Consider the following 13,963-nt stretch of genomic DNA (forward strand, 5'->3'; position numbering starts at 1 on the left):
TGTATTGCCCATAGGCTAGGAATGGTTTGTACATTTTTTAAAAAAAAGATTTTATTTATTTATTTGACAGACAGAGATCACAAGTAGGCAGAGAGGAAGGCAGAGAGAGAGAAGGGGAAGCAGGCTCTCTGATGAGCAGAGAGCCCAATGCGGGGCTTGATCCCAGGACCCTGGGATCATGACCTGAGCCGAAGGCAGAGGCTTAACCCACTAAGCCACCCAGGCTCCCTGGTTTGCACATTTTTAAAGGTTCATAGAAGAAGGACAAGAAGGTGAGGGAGGAGGGAAAGGAGTCAGAGAAATGACAGAGATCTTGCATGGCCTACAAAACCCAAAATGTTCAATATCTGGCCTTTTATGGAAAAAGTTTGCAGACCCCTGACCTAGGGAAGCTTCTTAACCCAGATTGCACATTGAAATGCTATGGGGAAGGATGCCTGGGTGGCTCAGTTGGTTAAGCGGCTGCCTTCGGCTCAGGTCATGATCCCGGTGTCCTGGGATCGAGTCCCACGTCGGGCTCCTTGCTCAGCAGGGATCCTCCTTCTCCCTCTGCCTCTGCCTGCCTCTCTGTCTGCCTGTGCTCGCTCTCTCTGACAAATAAATAAATAAAATCTTAAAAAAAAAAAAAAAAGAAATGCTATGGGGGGTGCTGTGAATTATGTAAGACTGATGATTCACAGACCTGACCCCTGAAGCAAATCCCCTGAAGCAAATAATACATTTTATGTTAATAAAATTTTAAAAAATCACCTTAGAGAGCTTCTAATACATTCTAATGCTTGGATCCCATAATGCCTGAGGTGGGGGCTGGGGCATCTGTATATTTTTACAGCTCCCTGGGGGGACTCACACTTTTCTGTCTGGGGGTCCCAAGTATCCTGGCTCCCACCCTCCCTATTCCCCCAATTTGCTTCTATCCCCCTGTCTCACATGATTTCAGCCACCCTGAGTGTTCCTTCTCCGAGTGAGGGTCCCTGTAGGGTTGCCTCGGATATGAAAGGCATGTTTCACCTGGAAGCAAGTGAAAAGATGGGCAGGGTGTCAAGGTGAGCAAACTGTAGACCAGGGGTAACAAGGGGTGTTGATAGCTGCTGAGCGCTCACCACCCCCTCCCCCCAGCGTCAGAGCATGGAGCATGGACCAAAGCAAGACACTGGTCTTGATTTGGTTCCATTATGTTTAGTTCCATTATGATCAGAGAACATACACTGTATGGTTTCAGCTCATTTGAATTTGTTAAGATTTGTTTTATGACCCAGCATAGGGTCTGTCTTCGTGAGTGTTCCACGAGCACTTGAAAAGAATGTCTGTTCTGCCATTGTGGGGTGGGGCACGCTATCAATGTTAATTAGATTCCGTTGGTTTATGGTTGTTCCTTTCTACCAGTTCTGAGCTGACAGAAAGTTTCAATTTTATGGTTGACGCCTTGCCGAATTTCTCCCTACTCGTTCTTTTAATTACTGAGAGAGGAGGTGAAGTCTCCTAACAAATTCTGAATGTACTCTCTTTCTCCTTTCCATTCTGTAAGTTATTACTTTATATATTTTGAAGCTCTGTTATTAGGTACATATATATTTATGATTGCTCTGCCTTCTGGTGAATTGACCCTTAAATAATTATGTAACATCTCTCTTCATCCCTGGTGAAATTCTTTGCTCTGAAGTCTGCTTGTTTTAATTTAATATAACTTTATAATATATATATAGCCACTGCAGCTTTTGGGAGGGCAGGTTTGCATGTGGTATCTTTTCCCATCCATTTACTTTTAACATACCAGTATCATATTCAAAGTGAGTTTCTTGTGGATAACACATAATTGGATAATTAAAGACAAATCTATTGGTACAATACCTTTTTGTTTATATATTGGGCTTAGGTCTACCATTTGATTATATGTTTTCCCTATCTCTTTTAAAAATTTGTTCCCTGAAAAAAAAAATTGTTCCCTGGTTTCCACTTTCCTGACTTCTTCAAATGCCACTTCAATTTTTCTTTTGTGTTTTTGACTCGATCTTTTTTTTTTTTTTTTTTTTAAGTCGTATTTCAAATGGTTGCTCTAGGGATTACAATGGAGATACCGGGTTTCCCTGCTCTCAGCATACATAGAACCAGTATTGCGCTGCTTCTCATAGAATGTGAAGACCTTCTCACAATGTAGATGTCTCTGCCCTTCCCCTTATGTCGTAGTTACTGTACATCTTACACATGAAACTTGCCATCAGGAACTTAATGTAATTTTGGAATTAATTTTGGTTACTTAGCTCTGCCCATTTGTTGTCACACCACTCTGAAACCTGACCAAATGTAAGGCTATAAACGACATATGGAATGCAGTGAACATGTTTTTTAAATACAGGAAAAACATTTCTAGGACAGATTTTTATAGATATACACAAAGCGGCTGTTGGCAGGAGAGCGCTACCATTCTGCAGCTGGTTTTGAACACCTCGAGGCAGAAATGGGGGAAGCTTAGAGAGGCAGGGAAGATGTTGCTTCAGCTGAAATGTAGGTCACAAGAGTGAGGAAATTAAATATCCAGGCGAGATGGGGAGATGAAGAAACAGGATGGGCTGAGGAGGAAAGATTGTTCAAGAGCCACAGACCTCTTAATTTTTCTGTTGGAGCAGAAAGACTTGGATGCTTGGGGTTGAATCCCAGCTCAGTTACTCAGAAGCCATTTGGCCCTGCGTGAGTTACCTCTTCTCTTCCAGCTGTAATTTCTCCATAAGACAGCTGTTAGGTGATAGGAGTTTATGTGCATAAGGGAACCTGCCAGTGGCACATATGAGGTACTTCATAAATGGTGGTGGTTCTTACTGCCACTCAGGCCTCTTTTTGTATAGTCTGTGCTCTCACAGACATGCAAAAGCAGCCTGGTTTATTAAAAAAAAAAAAAGATTGACCTGAGGTTTACCCTCAGAAGCCCTCAGAAACTTTCCCTTACTGGTGGTTCTCAGTCCTGGCTGCACATTAAAGTCACCCGGGTTCCTTAAAATATGTTCAGGCCCCTCCCTTGGGGGTTCTGATTCCATTGATCCAAGAGTGAGAGATGATAGATAAGAAGATAGGTGGATGGATGGACATGTGGATGGACAGATACATAAAACATCAGTAAGATAGCTAGATGGATGGTTGGATGGATGGATGGATGGATGGATGGATGGATGGATTGGATAGATAGGTAGATGGATAAGTAGATGATAAATAGATGTAGATGGGTAAGATAGGTAGATAGGTAGATAGGTGGATAGAAGGGTAGACATTTAGACAGAATGAGTGGATCATTGATAATTATTCAAATAAGAACTTTTTGATTAGGGGAGGTGCAAAAGTATAAAAGTAGGTGTCTAGTAACTAAGACATCGCTCTTCCCAGGTCTCCTTGAGTGTGGTCTGTACTCTCCTAGCTGTGCTGGAGAAGCTTCCCCACACATCTTTTTATGGAGGTAATTTTCGAACATACATAAAATAGAGAGAATTGTAGAATGAAGCTCCGTCATCCAGCTCCAACAACTGCCAACATTTCATCCATCTTGTTTCATGTATCCTGTCCCCCTCCAGCCCCTTTTTTTGTGCTGGATCATTTTTAAACAAATCTTAAATATCATGTTATAAATGATATTTACATTTACATTATATTTCATGCAAATATCATTTACATGGTAAATGTGGTAAATTTCCCAGACCCTTCTCAAATCACCCAAGCTGGATGTGGGTAGGTGTCTGAGCCATTTGACCTTTTTGCATGGAGGATGAGGAGCGTGCCAAGAGCATAGACAGACCCAGGTGCTCAGCTGCATGATGGAAGACCCAAGGAGAAGGACGTGGGACAAAGTGATGGGCGTCATGCATGCCCAGATGTGCAGGAAGGCATCACATTCAGTTGGCAACATCGGCTATGGAGTCTGGAATTGGGAGTAAAATAGGGAGGTAATCCCTTAATCCCTACGCTAAATTTTGAAATCTGTCTCTCCCTGTCCAACTCCCCCTCCCACCTCCCTCCAGGGATCTGCTTTCTGTTACTATAGCATAGCCTCCACTTCTTGAGTTTTATATAGAGAGAATGATACAATGTGTACTGTGTACTCTTTTACACCTGAGTTCTCTCACTCAGCAGTATTATTCAGAGATGTCTCCTCTTTGTTGCCTGTATCAATAATTCATTCTGTTTTATTGCTGAGTATGTATGGACACACAGCAATTTGTGTATCTATTCACCTGTTGAAGTGTTGATGGATATTTGAGTTGTTTCCAATTTTTGGCCATTGTAAATAAAGCTGCTACAAACATCTGTGTGCCAGTCTTTGTCTGGATGTATACTTTGTTTTCTCTTGGGTAAACAGCCAGGGCTGGAACGGCTCAATCATCCAATCATTGGGGAGGTGTTTGTTCAAGGTAAGAAGGTGCTGAGCTCTTGCCCAGAGTGACTGTACCATTTTATTTTACATTCCCATCAGCAATGCAGGAGAACACCAGCGAGTTCACATCCTTGCCAACACTTGGCAAATCAGTCTTTTGCGTTTTAGTTATCCTAAAACATGTGTAAGGATATTTCGTTGTGGGTTTGATTTACCTATTAATGGGTAAATAATGTTGAGCATCTTTTCACATGCTTTTTTGCCTTCCTCTTCGCTGAAGTGTCTTTTGCCCATTTTGTATTGTTCGCTTGCTTCTTGTTAAGTTTGGAGAGTATTTTATAATTTTATTTTTTAGAGATTTTATTTGTTTATTTGAGAGAGAGAAAGTATGAAACAGGGGAGGAATAGGAGAGGGACATACAGACTCCACGTTGAGGACAGAGCCCGAAGCAGGGCTTGATCTTACAACACCAAGATCATGATCTGAGCCGAAATCAAGAGTCAGATGCTTACTGACTGGGCCACCCATACACTCCTGAGAATATTTTATTTATTTTAGATACAGGTCCTTTATGTGATATGTGATTTGGAAAGTTTTCTAATTCTCTTAACAGTGTCTTTTGCAGAACACACATTTTTAATTTTTAAGAAGTCAAATTCCTTAGTTTTTTTTCTTTTGATATTTCTGACAACTTGCAACTTTTTGTCTCCCCCAAGTTCACAAAGATTTTCTCCTTTTTAAAAAAATTTATTTATTTATTTATTTATTTATTTTCCATTTTTTAAATTTATTTTTTATTTATTTTCAGCATAACAGTATTCATTATTTTTGTACCACACCCAGTGCTCCATGCAATCCATGCCCTCTCTAATACCCACTACCTGGTACCCCAACCTCCCACCCCCCGCCCCTTCAAAACCCTCAGATTATTTTTCAGAGCTCATAGTCTTTCATGATTCACCTCCCCTTCCAATTTCCCCCAACTCCCTTCTCCTCTCTATCTCCCCATGTCCTTCATGCTATTTGTTATGCTCCACAAATAAGTGAAACCATATGATAATTGACTCTCTCTGCTTGACTTATTTCACTCAGCATAATCTCTTCCAGTCCCGTCCATGTTGCTACAAAAGTTGGATATTCATCCTTTCTGATGGAGGCATAATACTCCATAGTGTATATGGACCACATCTTCCTTATCCATTCGTCTGTTGAAGGGCATCTTGGTTCTTTCCACAGTTTGGCGACCGTGGCCATTGCTGCTATAAACATTGGGGTACAGATGGCCCTTCTTTTCACTACATCTGTATCTTTGGGGCAAATACCCAGTAGTGCAATTGCAGGGTCATAGGGAAGTTCTATTTTTTATTTCTTGAGGAATCTCCACACTGTTCTCCAAAGAGGCTGCACCAACTTGCATTCCCACCAACAGTGGAAGAGGTTTCCCCTTTCTCCACATCCCCTCCAACATATCTTGTTTCCTGTCTTGCTAATTTTGGCCATGCTAACTGGTGTAAGATGATATCTCAATGTGGTTTTAATTTGAATCTCCCTGATGGGTAGTGATGATGAACATTTTTTCATGTGTCTGATAGCCATTTGTATGTCTTCATTGGAGAAGTGTTTGTTCATATCTTCTGCCCATTTTTTGATATGATTGTCTGTTTTGTGTGTGTTGAGTTTGAGGAGTTTTCTATAGATCCTGGATATCAACCTTTTGTCTGTACTGTCAGTTGCAAATATCTTCTCCCATTCCGTGGGTTGCCTCTTTGTTTTCTTGACTGTTTCCTTGGCTGTGCAGAAGCTTTTGATTTTGATGGAGTCCCAAAAGTTCATTTTTGCTTTTGTTTCCTTTGCCTTTGGAGACATATCTTGAAAGAAGTTGCTGTGGCTGATATCAAAGAGATTACTGCCTGTGTTCTCCTCTAGCATTCTGATGGATTCCTGTCTCACATTGAGGTCTTTTATCCATTTTGAGTTTATCTTTGTGTACGGTGTAAGAGAATGGTCCAGTTTCATTCTTCTACATATAGCTGCCCAGTTTTCCCAGCACCATTTATTGAAGAGACTGTCTTTTTACCACTGTATATTTTTTCCTGTTTTGTCGAAGATTATTTGACCATAGAGTTGAGGGTCCATATCTGGGCTCTCTACTCTGTTCCACTGGTCTATGTGTCTGTTTTTATGCCAGTACCATGCTTTCTTGGTGATCACAGCTTTGTAGTAAAGCTTGAAATCAGGTAATGTGATGCCCCCCGTTTATTTTTGTTTTTCAACATTTCCTTAGCGATTCGGGGTTCATCCCTGGGCTACAAGGATGGTTCAACATTCGCAAATCAATCAGTGTGATACAACAAATTAATAAGAGAAGAGAGAAGAACCACATGGTCCTCTCAATTGATGCAGAAAAAGCATTTGACAAAATCCAGCATCCGTTCCTTATTAAAACGTTTCAAAGTATAGGGATAGAGGGAACATTCCTGAACTTCATCAAACCTATCTATGAAAGACCCACAGCAAATATCATCCTCAATGGGAAAAAGCTTGCAGCCTTCCCGTTGAGATCAGGAACAAGACAAGGATGCCCACTCTCACCACTCTTGTTCAACATAGTATTAGAAGTCCTAGCAACAGCAATCAGACAACAAAGAGAAATAAAAGGTATCCAAATTGGTAATGAAGAAGTCAAACTCTCTCTTTTTGCAGATGACATGATTCTTTATATGGAAAACCCAAAAGACTCCACCCCCAAACTACTAGAACTCATACAACAATTCAGCAACATAGCAGGATACAGAGTCAATGTACAGAAATCAGTGGCTTTCTTATACACTAATAATGAAAATACAGAAAGGGAAATTAGAGAATCAATTCCATTTACTATGGCACCAAGAACCTTAAGATACCTGGGAATAAACCTAACCAAAGAGTTAAAGGATCTGTACTCGAGGAACTACAGAACACTCATAAAAGAAATTGAAGAAGACACAAAAAGATGGAATACCATTCCATGCTCTTGGATTGGAAGAATAAACATTGTTAAAATGTCTATACTGCCTAGAGCAATCTATACTTTTAATGCTATTCCGATCAAACTTCCACCGGTATTCTTCCAAAAATTTGTGTGGAATCAGAAGAGACCTTGAATCGCTAAGGAAATGTTGAAAAACAAAAATAAAACGGGGGGCATCACATTACCTGATTTCAAGCTTTTTTTTTTTTTTTTTAAGAAGTCTTCTTGTTTTTGGTATCCCATTTATGTCTGTGATCTATTTTGAGTAATTTTTTGTATAAAGTGCTAGATATGGAACATTTTTTGCATGTGACTCTCTGGTTATTCCAACATGACTTGTTGAAATGATGAGACTTTCCTGACTGAACTGTCTTTGTGCCTTTAAAAATAATAATAATAATTATGATAAATAAATAAAATTTAAAAAATTTAAAAATTGTTGGACCTATTTTTGGACTCTATACTGTTATGTCGATCAAATTATCTTATTTGATGCCAACAGCATATGACCTTGATTATTCTAGCTTTGTAACAGGTCATGAAATCAGGTAATGCTTATAAGTCCTTTCCATTTCCATGTGAATACTAAAATGAATTTGTCCATTAAAAGAATAGTGTGTTGGGATTTTTTCTAGGGTTGTTTAACTCTATAGGTCAATTTGGGGGAAACTGACATCTTAAGAATAATAGATCTTTGACCTGTGGATAAGGTATATCTTTCCATTTACTTAGGCTTTCTCTAATTTCTCTCAGCAGTGTTTTATAGTTTTCAATGTGGAGAAATGTTCTCTCTCTGAAGGTTTTTAATTACATATTCAATTTCTTTAATAGATATATGGCTATTGATTTTTTCATTGAGTATGCATTTATAGTTTGTGTCTTTCAGGAAATTTGTCCATTTCATTCTGTCTATCCAACTTACTGGCATAAAGTTGTTTATATTATTCGTTTAATATTTTTAAAATATCCATAAAATCTAATCATGTCACTCTCCTCACTTAGGACATTGATAATTGTGTCTCTTTTCCTGATCTGTCTACCAAGAGGTTTATGAATTTTATTTATCAAATAAGTAGCTTTTGATTTCCTTGCTTTCTTCTCTCTCTCTCTTCTCTTTTTTAATTAACTGTACTATTTTATTGATTCCTACTCTGATCTTTATGTTTTCTACCCTTCGGCTTGATTTGCATTTATTTTGTTGGTTTTTTTAAAGATGGAAGTTTAGGTTGTTAATTTGAGAACTCCTTTTCTAATACAAGAATTTAAAATGATACTTTCCTTCTAAGCACTTCTTTACTTGAATCTCACACGTTTGGACATGTTATGTATAATTTTTATCCAATTCAAAATATGTTCTCATTTCTCCTTTGAATGATGAACTACTTGAAAAACTTCCCAAATATTTGGGAGATTTTTCTAGCTATCTTTCTGTAATTAGTTCATAACTGAATTCTATTGTGGTGAGAGAATATGCTTTGTATGATTTGAATGATTTAAGATGTATTGACACTCGTTTTATGGCCCAGAATATGGTTTATCTTGGTAAATGTTCTGGGTTCCCTTGAGAAGAAAGTATATCCCATTGCCATTGGGTGAAATGTTCCATAAATGCCAATTAAGTCAAGTTGGTTGATAGCATTGTTCAGTAAGAGGTTAAACCATGTAAAGTGCTAGCATCTGGTGAACAATTTTTTTTTTTAAAGATTTTATTTATTTGACAGAGATCACAAGTAGGCAGAGAGGCAGGCAGAGAGAGAGGGGGAAGCAGGCTCCCTGCTGAGCAGAGAGCCCGACATGGGGCTCGATTCCAGGTCCCTGAGATCATGACCTGAGCAGAAGGCAGAGGTTTTAGCCCACTGAGCCACCCAAGCGCCCCTAATGTTAATTACTATCATATGTGTTATCTCATTTGAGGGTGATAAGATCCCACTTTACAGATGAAGTTCCAGCTCCCACGAGAGACTTGGTGATACCGTCATTTGGTGCTGAGTCGCAGGTCTGGCAGCTAATCCAAAGCTCTTTCTCCCTCAGCTGAATCTGAAAGATGGATAGAGAGCCACCACCAAGGGGAGAGGGACCGCAGGTGAGTGTGTGTGTTTGTGTATTTGCAATATTGAGGGGAAACTTCATTTCACTTTGCGTGAGGGCCAAATCAGCTGTAAGCTTTCTACTTTGTGGGGATTCCCCAGATGGTGGTGTTTCCTATTATTCTAAGTCCTGGACTACACTCCAGATAAAAGCCCCCATTGATAGGATAGCATGTGTCGATGTCTCTTGGGTGACTCTTCCCAGACCTCCAAGATTCAGGGAATTGGAAGTGTGTTTACGGTGGAGGGAGGGCAGGGCTCTGGGTTTATGATCTGGTTCCTTTGCTCCCTCCCTCCTCTCCACCCCCTCCCATCTGCTGTAGTACAGCACATTCAGAACCCCTTCAAGTGTAAAGCTATTTATAATACAGAGTAGGGTCTATTTATGGATAAGGTAACTAACAAGTGTACAACCTCAGGCCATGGGGCTAGCTTGTTGGGTTCAGGCTTCAAGCACTTAAGGGCAGGTTCCAAGCAATCCTCTGCTACGCTGACCCTTTCTTGCTTTCACACTCTGATTCCATCCCAGGCCTCCTTTGAGGTCTCTTTGCAAGCTGCCTTGGTTTATGGGGAAGCAGGGCATGTTCAAACCCATTAGAAAAGCTGACCCATAAAAGGCACAGACTTTCACTGAGTCAAGGAAGCCAAGAGAAATTTAGGAATGAAGCATGGTGGCAATACTAGTATTATAGGTTTAAGGTAGAACCACGTTGATTAGCAAGTGTTGATTAGCAAGATTCTTTTCGGTTTGAATCACTTGTGGCCCAGGGCGTGGAGGGGGCTGTGATTTATAGGCGTCTGTCCATTGTCGTGGCTGAATAGTTGGCCCCTGCCAATTGGCTTAGACCAACTGTAAATGATAGGGGATGATAAATGGATTTCCCCTCGGGAGCCAGTTTCCATGGCCCCTGCAGTCCGGGTCTCCGGGCCATGACATGCCCAGCGGCATAATTGTGTGACCCCGATTGATGCCTTCCATTGGGGCATGGAGGGACCAGGTTTGCCGTCACCATTGGAATCAGCGTCCCAGCCACTGTGCACAGAGCAAGAGAAAGGACAGGACTGAGTGAGCAAAGCTATACCCAAGCCTTCCCAGCACGGGATCAAGAGCAACCCCTCTCTTGTCATAGGTTTGTACCTTTCCAAAGCCCCTGATGTATGTCACCCAGCATGCGTCTCAAACAGCCCTCTGGAGTGCATACTCCTGGCCCTAATAGTCCCATTCTCTAGGAGGGGCTCAGGAAGTTTCTCTGAGCTGTGCTTGAGAGAGTCCCCGTGTCCCCAGCAGCACCCTGCGTCACCAGGAGAGGAGGGAGGATGGGGACGGCAGCAGGAGTAGCGGGTCAGGAGTCAGAAAACGTAGATCCCCTTCAAGGCTGTGTTAGCGACGGCCTGTGTGGCCTTGGGTGAGTCGGTTTCACATGCTGGGAACTGGGCTTTCTCACGTGGAAATGTGGGGCTGGGGCAAGAGAGGTACTTCCTGATCGTGAGCACAGGTGCTAGGCATGGCTGGACCCACCTGGCTACCTGCCCATTGAACTTGGCACAGATCCACGTGCAATAGGGTTGAGGAGCCTCTGGGGAGGGAATTGCTTCTCACCTGTGCCGCGCGACCCTCTTGGGGTCCATACCATCGTGCAGTAAACCTGCAGGTAAAATGAAACCAGTTTTATTTGAAGACTCAGGGACATTTTAAAACGTGGTGACTGAGCACAAACGTATTGTGAAGCAAAAGACAACTTTGTACAAATTTTACACATTTTTTTTTTACAGTTTATTTTATTTATTTGACAGAGAGAAATCACAAGTAGGCAGAGAGGCAGGCAGAGAGAGAGCAGGAAGCAGGCTCCCTGCTGAGCAGAGAGCCCGATGTGGGACTCGATCCCAGGACCCTGAGATCATGACCCGAGCCGAAGGCAGCGGCTTAACCACTGAGCCACCCAGGCGCCAACTTTGTACAAATTTTAAAGAGCAAGAGAAGTTTTAAAGAATTCCTTGTTTAGGGCAGCGGCCCCCCACCCCCACCCCGCCGCGGCTCCCCAGGTCTGGCACCTGGCTCCTTCTCTCCCCTGCCACGTGATGCCTGGGTTGACAAGTGTCCCCGGCAACGAGGGAGCCACGCCCACCCAGGGAAGCACTAGCAAACCTTTGACATCCAGGCAGAAGGGGGTGCTTCCCTCTATCTGCCTCCAGCCCCACTGTCCCATGGATCTGCCTCTGAGCAGGGCTCCGTAGATGGAACTGAGAGAAACCCCTTTTCTAGGACCTTGCACTGCCCTGTGGCCCAAACAGCTTGGCTTTGATCTTGCTGTGACAGAGGGGAACAGCGGCCTGCCCACCCCCACTCTGCCAGGGACCACTGTTGGCCTGGGGTCCCGTTTCATGGTGAAGAGTCAGGACCACCTCCAGCGTTTGCAGGAGGTGGAGGTCTGGTGTGGGAAGGCCAGTCATGCTGGGAAAGTCGGGGTACAGGACAGGGCAGATGAGTAGGTACCCTGCTCCCAGACCTCACCTGGTTTTGTACTGGCCTTGTTTGTGAGTCCAGCAGATGTCCTTTGGAGACCCCCAGAAAGAGGGGTTAATGCGCAGTTTGTGGAAGGGACAAAGTGGGCTGAGTATGGGGGGAGACTGGCAGGAGACTCAAAGCCACTTTGCTCTTCTCGTTCTACCTTTTGTCCACACAGGCACTTGAGGTCTGCAAACTCTGGCTGCATTTGTCCCTCCCCAGGTCCCTAGGGGCTCCTGGCAGTTGTAATGGAGTGTTTTTAAATGTCTCAAAACTCCAATGGAAATCATAATACATCTGTTTTCTGCTTTTTGCATGCCCAGTTGTGGATGTGTTTGATTAATAAATCATGGGGAAATGAATTAATTATTCCTTAATGATCAGTCTCCTTGGCAGACAGCAGATTTGAAGACAAGAGAGATGGGGGGGTGGATTTAATAATAAAGAAGGGTCTTGATGTTGAGTAGGTTGAGAAGGAACAGATCAGAGGCTCCTTGGGGTTCTTTCCAAGCCCACAGACCTTCCGGGAAAAGGCTGCCTGGTGTAGAGCTGCCAGAGACTGGGGGTTCCAGTGGTGTACGGGGAGTGATGGAGGACAGGGATTGGGGGAGACAGTCCCTGCCCTTTCAGGGAGTTAGTAGGTCAAGAGCAAGATTTGGTATGTGTGTGAGTCGCCCGAGGGAGACCCTGATCTTTTTTCCGAGGCTGCTATGCCCGAGGCAGATATTCAAAAACACTGGAAAAAACCCAGGATCCAGAGGCTTCACAGAATACAGCCGTTCAGCCCAGCGGGACTCCAGTTGCGGTTTGCATCAGAGTCCCAGGGAGGACTTTTTGCAACGCAGACAAAATGGGCCCAATCCCCAGAGTTCCTGGTTCAGAAGGTCTGGGGTGAGACCCAATGTCAAAGCAGGTCTCAGGTGCTGCTGCCGCCGGGGGTCCCAGGACCCCACTTTGAGAAATGCTCTCCCCCGACTTGCTCTCTCTTCCATGGCTCTTCTTTCCTGTCACCCTTCCTCACCCCAGCCTTTCTCCCACTGTCTCACTCCCTCCAGGCCTCTCCCCTGGACTCTTCTCTTGCCTCCTCCCTCCTTTGTTCCTACACCAGCACCCCGCAGCCTCCCCCACCCGACTTTCTTCCTGAGCCATGGGGAACTTGAGTCTCTTGAAAACCAAAATGGGTGCGAGGCCAGAGGAACAACCAGTCCATCCTCCTGGCTAGTAAGGGACACTAGTCATAGGTGACTGGGGACAGGATGGGCTGGCCAGGACACGAAGTTCCCCACAGCTGATAGAGCTGCCTGGGGCTGGCACAGCCTGGGACCAGGACACTGTGTGATGGGGCAAGGTCTGCTCTCCAGTACCCATGGGAGATGGAGGAGATGGGAACAACTGGGGACAACTGCAGGGAAGCCTCCAGGTTCCCAGTTCAGCATCAGGGATCTTCCCAGTGACAGTTCTCAGACTTGAGCACAGGTGCATCAGAATCCCCCTGGGAGGGCTTGGGGAACGTGGTTGCTCTCACTCTGTAGGTCTGGAACAGGAACCCCTGGCTCGAGGCAGGTGAACTGGGATGAGGTGGTCCCCCAACCAGGGCCGGACACTTTGCTCTTCTCACAATTTCCCAGGCGATGCGGATACTACTAGTCCCAGGGCTGCACTTGGAGAATGGCTGTGTCATCGTCATCCCAGGTGGCCGTGGAGACGTGGGCCTGGCGTCCCAGACCACGAGAGGCAATGAACAGGGACCAGAGCTCAGACGCTGGTGGGCTCTTGTCAGGGAGGTAGATGTGCTCTTGGGAACTGGGGCCCCGAGTCTGATATGGATGGGGGCCAGGAAGGCTGGCCAGAAAGGCGGGGTCGGGATGAGAGGACATCGGGCTGAGGCTGTGTGTGCTGAGCACGTGACCCTGGGTACGCCCTCCAGAGGGCCTCTGCCCTAGGCCTTGGGCTGGAATGGAAGCTGGTGAAGAGGAAAATGGCCGCCTAGTGGCTAGTGCTA

The 13,963-nt window shown here is 44.0% G+C and overlaps 1 protein-coding gene across 1 annotated transcript in view; it reads left to right on the plus strand.

Moving 5' to 3' along the window:
• ADPRM (ADP-ribose/CDP-alcohol diphosphatase, manganese dependent) overlaps positions 1–13,963 on the plus strand; it is a 99,099-nt gene that overhangs the window by 65,560 nt on the left and 19,576 nt on the right. The window lies entirely within an intron of this gene.

This window comes from Mustela nivalis (assembly GCF_964662115.1).
Source record: "Mustela nivalis genome assembly, chromosome: 17".
NCBI lineage: Eukaryota > Metazoa > Chordata > Mammalia > Carnivora > Mustelidae > Mustela > Mustela nivalis.